General features: G+C 40.2%; 1 long non-coding RNA gene across 1 annotated transcript; it reads left to right on the top strand.

Moving 5' to 3' along the window:
- The first annotated feature begins 5,338 nt into the window (after positions 1–5,338).
- Positions 5,339–6,728, top strand: LOC141778253 (uncharacterized). The gene is made up of 2 exons (XR_012596023.1): positions 5,339–5,906; positions 6,362–6,728. It is a non-coding gene; the product is annotated as an uncharacterized LOC141778253 (long non-coding RNA).
- Positions 6,729–6,941: the final 213 nt, after the last annotated feature.

Raw genomic sequence — 6,941 nt, 5'->3', positions numbered from 1 at the left:
GTGGAGTTGAGGTGGTTGGTAAGATCATCAGGTGAGGTGAGGGGTGGGCCCAGGGAGAGGGCAGTAGATAGCAGGTCGGAAAGATGGAGGGATCGATGGACTTAGTGTTACAGAATTATATGACTCTGGGGAGTTGCAGACGGGGTGTTGGGGACGGGATTGTGAATCGGATGAGTTTGTGATGGTCTGGATATTGTATGTCTGGGTGGTGGGGGTAATAGAGGAGTGTAGATGACGGTTGTGTTTGGGGCCACAGTGAAGGTAGCATTTGCGAATGAGGATACCGTCGGATTGGGCAGAGGAGAGAGCAGTGGGGGATAACCTGTAGTTTTTTCTAAGGCGGAAGAGTTGACAGGGAGAGTAGTGTAGAGGAGGGGAGAAGGTATTGAGGGGAGAAAACAAATGTGGGAACCAGGGGAATCCTTTGAATAGCAGGGGGGGTAATGTAAGAAAAAACAGGAGAGGGTGAGTAGTGTTAATGGTTCCATGGTTTAGCAGGCGGGTCAGCGGTTAGCAGGCTGGGAGAGGGACAGTAGAGGCAGCACAGGGTAGCATTAGACGGGAGGTGGGGGAAGCAGAGTCAGATTTCACACACAGAGAGAGAGAGTTGACAGACAGACGATGGCGGAGGATTTGGTGTCAAAGTGAAAAGCAAACGCGCCTATTTTGGCAATATTTCAGATTTAAACCCAATGCTATAAGGGAACCATAACGTTAATGAGATAATCGCTGTGAGGAGGATGGAGCGGTCACAGCCGGTGTGCGCGGCGCAGAGGCGCTGGGTTGAAACCTGCCAGACACACCTGACGGTTAAGATCAGAGTCAGCACTCTGCACATATTGACCGTAATCTTTTCTTGTAAAATGTACGGTGTAATCGATAACACCGCTGTTGTTACAACTTTATTAACTGGTGGGAAAAATTCCTCACCATCACATCACTAATATGGTACCAACCATGTCATACCAGCTTGTCACAAAGGAGGCTAAATAACGCTCCTAACTTACACTAAATTTTGGCCAGGAAAAACTGTCATGTCCAAACGGGTTCTATGGGTACCCACGAGTCTCCCCTTTACAGACATGCCCACTTTATGATAATCACATGCAGTTTGGGGGCAAGTCATAGTCAAGTCAGCACACTGACAAACTGACAGCTGTTGTTGCCTGTTGGGCTGCAGTTTGCCATGTTGTGATTTGAGGATATTGGTTTATGCTAAATGCAGTACCTGTGAGGGTTTCTGGACAATATCTGTCATTGTTTTGTGTTGTTAATTGATTCCCAATAATAAATATATATATACTGGGAAAAAAAAGTTCGGAAACTTGTGTTTGGTGGATTATTTCTCTGTTGTTACAATGCTAATGGGCATTGTATTTTACATGGTTGGAAAGCCTATTTATTTACCTTCGAAATGATGTCAGACTTTTAAGGATCATGCATTTGTGGGATGAGCAGCACAGCTGATTATGTGCGTAGCGCCCAGGAAAAATGTTCCAAAATGCTTTGCCGATGGTAAACAGTGTATTCTCCTGTTGGTACTGACTCTTGTTTTGAGTTGTTTGGTGGATTGGATGATTGAACTCTCTATCAGTAACAAGAAACAAACAAGACATATTGGCAATTTTACACTTTATTCATTTAATACACAGTCAGGAGCCTCAGTAGCGGTGGAAGATCCATACGCAGCCACAATAGCCTGGCACCTCCTCCTCATGCTGGTCACCAACCTGGTCACATGTTGCTGTGGGATGGCGTTCCATTCCTCAACTAGGATTCGTTGCAGGTCAGCCAGCGTGGTTGTGTTGGTCACTCTAACACGTACAGCACGCCCAAGCTGATCCTACAAGTGTTGAATTGGGTTGAGGTCTGGACTCTTGGCAGGCCGTTCCATTCTCTCTACTCCCACATTGTGGAGGTAGTCTGTGATAACCTTGGCTCTGTGGGGGTGAGCGTTGTTTCTTGGAGGATGAAGTTAGGTGCCAGATTGTGGAGATATGGGATCGCCACTGGCTGCAGAATCTCATCCCGATATCTCACTGCATTGAGATGGCCTTCAATGATGACAAGCCCTGTTTTGCCAGTGGGGGAGATTCCCCCACATGTTCAGGTTCCATTGTCTGTGTTGTCGACACCAGCGCAAACAGGCCTGATGGTGAAGGACAGTCATTGCAGGCTTCCTGGTAGCCTTATGAGAATACACTGTTTACCATTTATGGTGTATGGTCTAAGACCTGCTCTATATATAAAACGTCTTGAGATAACTTCTGTTGTGAATTGACGCTATACAAAAATAAATTGAATTGAATTGAATTTAACCATTGACGGAGCATTTTGGCAAATGTTTCTTGGGCGCTACTCACATAATCAGCTGTGCTGCTCATCCCACAAATGCATGATCCTTACAAGTTGGACATCATTGTGAAGGTAAATAAACAGGCTTTCCAACCATGTCAAATACAATGACCATTAGCATTGTAACAACAGAGAAATAATCCACCAAATACAAGTTTCCGAACTTTTTTTTCCCAGTTTATATACATTTGCATAAAGCAGTATATTTGTCCACTCCCATGTTGACAAGAGTATTAAATACTTGACAAACCTCCCTTTAAGGGACATTTTGAACAGATAACAAAATGTGCCATTAATTTGCGATTATTAATCATGGACAACCATCGCGATTAAATATATTAATTGATTGACAGCCTTAATGAATACATAATGATGCTCATGGACTTGGTTACTACTGACTACTACTACTACAGAAACTGTGTGCGTTGTCAGATTTGTTTGCGAAGCACATTAAACAAAGCATGATGGGAACTGTGATGTTTTAATCTTGCAGCTAATCCTTCATATAAAGAGCCATTACACACATTGGGTATGCTTATGCTAACACAGGTAGCAGTCAGTGTCCCGTTTAAACAACAGAGGCCAGTTACATTGAAGGTACTGTGAGGAACTTTTAACTGGTTTTGAAACAGTCTCAATTTAATACTGATGATAAGACATAAGTAAACAAGACCGCTGGGAGCCGAAACCGACATCACCCTGCTGGAGGTCCAGGCCGTATTACTGGGCCTGCTGGAGGGAAGGGAGGCACGGGAGAACCAGAACCAGGACTGAGCGGGGCAGACTGTCAGATCCTGCTGCAGCAAAATGAGAGGTTTTCTAAAGGGACTCTGGTGCTTGGACCGGCTAAATCAACACAAAATTGAAGTTCCTCGTAGTAGCTTTGAATCTGGAAACTAACAACACCCGTTTTAAGAAAATGTTTTGAGGACGCCAAGCTAAACGGATCCTCTACAGATGCAGTAAAAGTGGGATATATAACTCATCATTTTAAAAATTAACTCTAGTATCTGTTGCATGTTGGTGGAATACAAAAACACACAGTAACATTCAATAACATAGTAGTGAACTGCTGGGGTCACTAGTATATTAATAATGCACATATCATACAGATACATGACTTACAGGCGGCTTAGGGCGGCTGTGGCTCAGAGGGTAGAGCAGGTTGTCCACCAATCGGAAGGTCAGTGGTTCGATCCCCAGCTGCTCCGGGTCACATGTCGATGTGTCCTTGAGCAAGACACTTAACCCCAAATTGCTCCCGGAGGCATAGCCATCGGTGTGTGAATGAGTATTTAGATTAAATCCTGATGGGCAAAGTTGGCACCTTAGTAGCCTCTGCCATCAGTGTATGAATGTGTGTGTGAATGGGTGAATACTGACATGTAGTGTAAAGCGCTTTGAGTGGTCGGAAGACTAGAAAAGCGCTATATAAGTCCAAGTCCATTTACCATTTACCATTTACACGTCTATTATTGATCATCACAGTACTGCAGTGTTGATTACTTCATGAGATGCAAAGTAAAGATCACAATCTCTCATTCATAGTTTAAACATTTACATTCAAACTGTACAGTAGAGTCGAGGGCTGCAACTAATAATTATTTTTTTAATATCGATAAATCTGTCAATTATTTTCTAAATTAATTGTCTATAAAATGTCAGAATAAAATGAAAAATGACCATCAGAGTTTCCCAGAACCCCAAATGATGTCCCCAAATGTCTCGTTGTGTCTGAACAGTTAAACAACCCCAAATATTGAATTTAGAGTGATAAAACATCATATCCTCACACTGGAGAAACTAAAATGACTCAAATAATTAATCAGTTATCAAAACGGTTGCAGTTTCCTTTTTGGTTGATCAACTAAATTGCTCAATTGGCTAATTGTTTTAGGGTTATTCCTTAACTAGACACAATCACTCATCATACAGTTGACCCGATAGCAAAGGAAGGACCCCCCCCTCGGCCGAAGCTAAACTACAAACAGAGGTCAGTTTCAGTGAAGGCCCTGGTTCTGTCCATGGAGACGATTGTGTCTGTTCGAGGAAGCACAAATTACAGGGCGATGTGCATATGCGCAATAGTCACATCGCAGGATATGCGATGGCGGCAAATGAACTCCAACACGTCATGCTGCAACTTTATTGCTGCTTGATACGAAAGGAAAACTCTCACAGTTCTCATTATCAGGACTAATGCAGTGTTTCCCAATAATTACAGACGGAGTAGGCCCGCAAGCTGTTTTAATATTTAATAGCTAGACAGGATACTCATTAGAGATATCACATCAAAGGACGATGACATCACTGTAATACATAAAAAGGATATGTATGAATATTCTAAATGACGTATTGGAAAACTAAATTTAAATGTCCAGAAAAGTGGCAGTGTTGCTGTGCAGCAGTGTCTGGTGACCGTTGTGAAGCTGTGTGTTGAGCAATGCGAGTTGCATCCAACTCATATTTACTTGGCATGGAAGATACAATGATCAAGTATTTCATGACAATAATTTGTTTTTAAAGTTAAAAACAAATACAAATTAATACCAGCCATATTCTTGAAAAGAAGCATTATTTTGAAGAAAAAAATATGTATGTTACAAATATCCAACTGAGTAGAGATTGTCAACTGTGAGTGTATTGTAGCAGCACGCTTCAAGTGTTTACCCAAACTAGCCTAATGTTCCAGAATGTGTGACAACATCAAAGGATGATGACATCACATCAAAGGACGAAGACATCACATCAAAGGACGATGACATCACTGTAATACATAAAATGATATGTATGAATATTCGAAATGACGTTTGGAAAACTAAATTTTAATGTCGAGAAAAGTGGCAGTGTTGCTGTGCAGCGGTGTCTGGTGTACATTGTGAAGCTGTGTGTTGAACAATGCGAGTTGCATCCAACTCATATTTACCTGGCATTGGAGATACAATGATCAAGTATTATATAAAAATATATTTTTTTTAAAGTTAAAAACCAATACAGATTAATACCATACATATTCTTAAAAAGAAGCATTATTTTGAAGAAAAAAATATGTATGTTACAAATATCCAACTGAGTAGAGATGTCAATTGTGAGTATATTGTAGCAGCACGCTTCAAGTATTTACCCAAACTAGCCTAATGTTCCAGAATGTGTGACAACATCAAAGGACGATGACATCACATCAAAGGACGATGACATCACTGTGATACTTAAAAGGATATGTATGAATTTTCAAAATGATGTATGGAAAACTAAATTTAAATGTCCTGAAAAGTGGTAGTGTTGCTGTGCAGCAGTGTCTGGTGTACATTGTGAAGCTGTGTGTTGAGCAATGCGAGTTGCATCCAACTCGTATTTACCTGGCATGGGAGATACAATGATCAAGTATTTCATGACAATAATTAGTTTTTAAAGTTAAAAACAAATACAGATTAATACCATCCATATTCTTGAAAAGAAGCATTATTTTGAAGAAAAAATATGTATGTTACAAATATCCAACTGAGTAGAGATTGTCAACTGTGAGTGTATTGTAGCAGCACGCTTCAAGTGTCTACCCAAACTAGCCTAATGTTCCAGAATGTGTGACAATATCAAAGGACGATCACATCACATCAAGGGACGATGACATCACATCAAAGGACGATGACATCACTGTAATACTTAAAAGGATATGTATGAATATTCAAAATGACGTATGGAAAACTAAATTTAAATGTCCAGAAAAGTGGCAGTGTTGCTTTGCAGCAGTGTCTGATGTACGTTGTGAAGCTGTTTTTTGAGCAATGCGAGTCGCATCCAACTCATATTTACGTGGCATTGGAGATACAATGATCAAGTTTTTTATGACAATAATTATTTTTTTAAAGTTAAAAACAAATACAGATCAATACCAGCCATATTCTTGAAAAGAAGCATTATTTTGATGAAAAAAATATGTATGTTACAAATATCCAACTGAGTAGAGATTGTCAACTGTGAGTGTATTGTAGCAGCACGCTTCAAGTGTCTACCCAAACTAGCCTAATGTTCCAGAATGTGTGAAAACATCAAAGGACGATGACATCACATCAAAGGATGATGACATCACATCAAAGGACGATGTCATCACATCAAAGGACGATGACATCTCATCAAAGGACTATGACATCACTGTAATACATGAAAAGACATGTATGAATATTCAAAATGACGTATGAAAAACTAAATTTAAATGTCGAGAAAAGTGGCAGTGTTGTTGTGCAGCGGTGTCTGGTGTACATTGTGAAGCTGTGTGTTGAGCAATGCGAGTCGCATCCAACTCATATTTACCTGGCATTGGAGATACAATGATCAAGTATTATATAAAAATATATTTTTTTTAAAGTTAAAAACCAATACAGATTAATACCATCCATCTTCTTGAAAAGAAGCATTATTTTGAAGAAAAAAATATGTATTTTAAAAATATCCAACTGAGTAGAGATGTCAATTGTGAGTATATTGTAGCAGCACGCTTCAAGTGTTTACCCAAACTAGCCTAATGTTCCAGAATGTGTGACAACATCAATGGACGATAACATCACATCAAAGTACGATGAGATCAC

This window comes from Sebastes fasciatus, chromosome 1, assembly GCF_043250625.1.
Source record: "Sebastes fasciatus isolate fSebFas1 chromosome 1, fSebFas1.pri, whole genome shotgun sequence".
NCBI classification, from domain to species: domain Eukaryota; kingdom Metazoa; phylum Chordata; class Actinopteri; order Perciformes; family Sebastidae; genus Sebastes; species Sebastes fasciatus.
The sequence above is the reverse complement of the archived record's forward strand: the minus strand, read 5'-3'. Positions and strand labels throughout refer to the sequence as shown.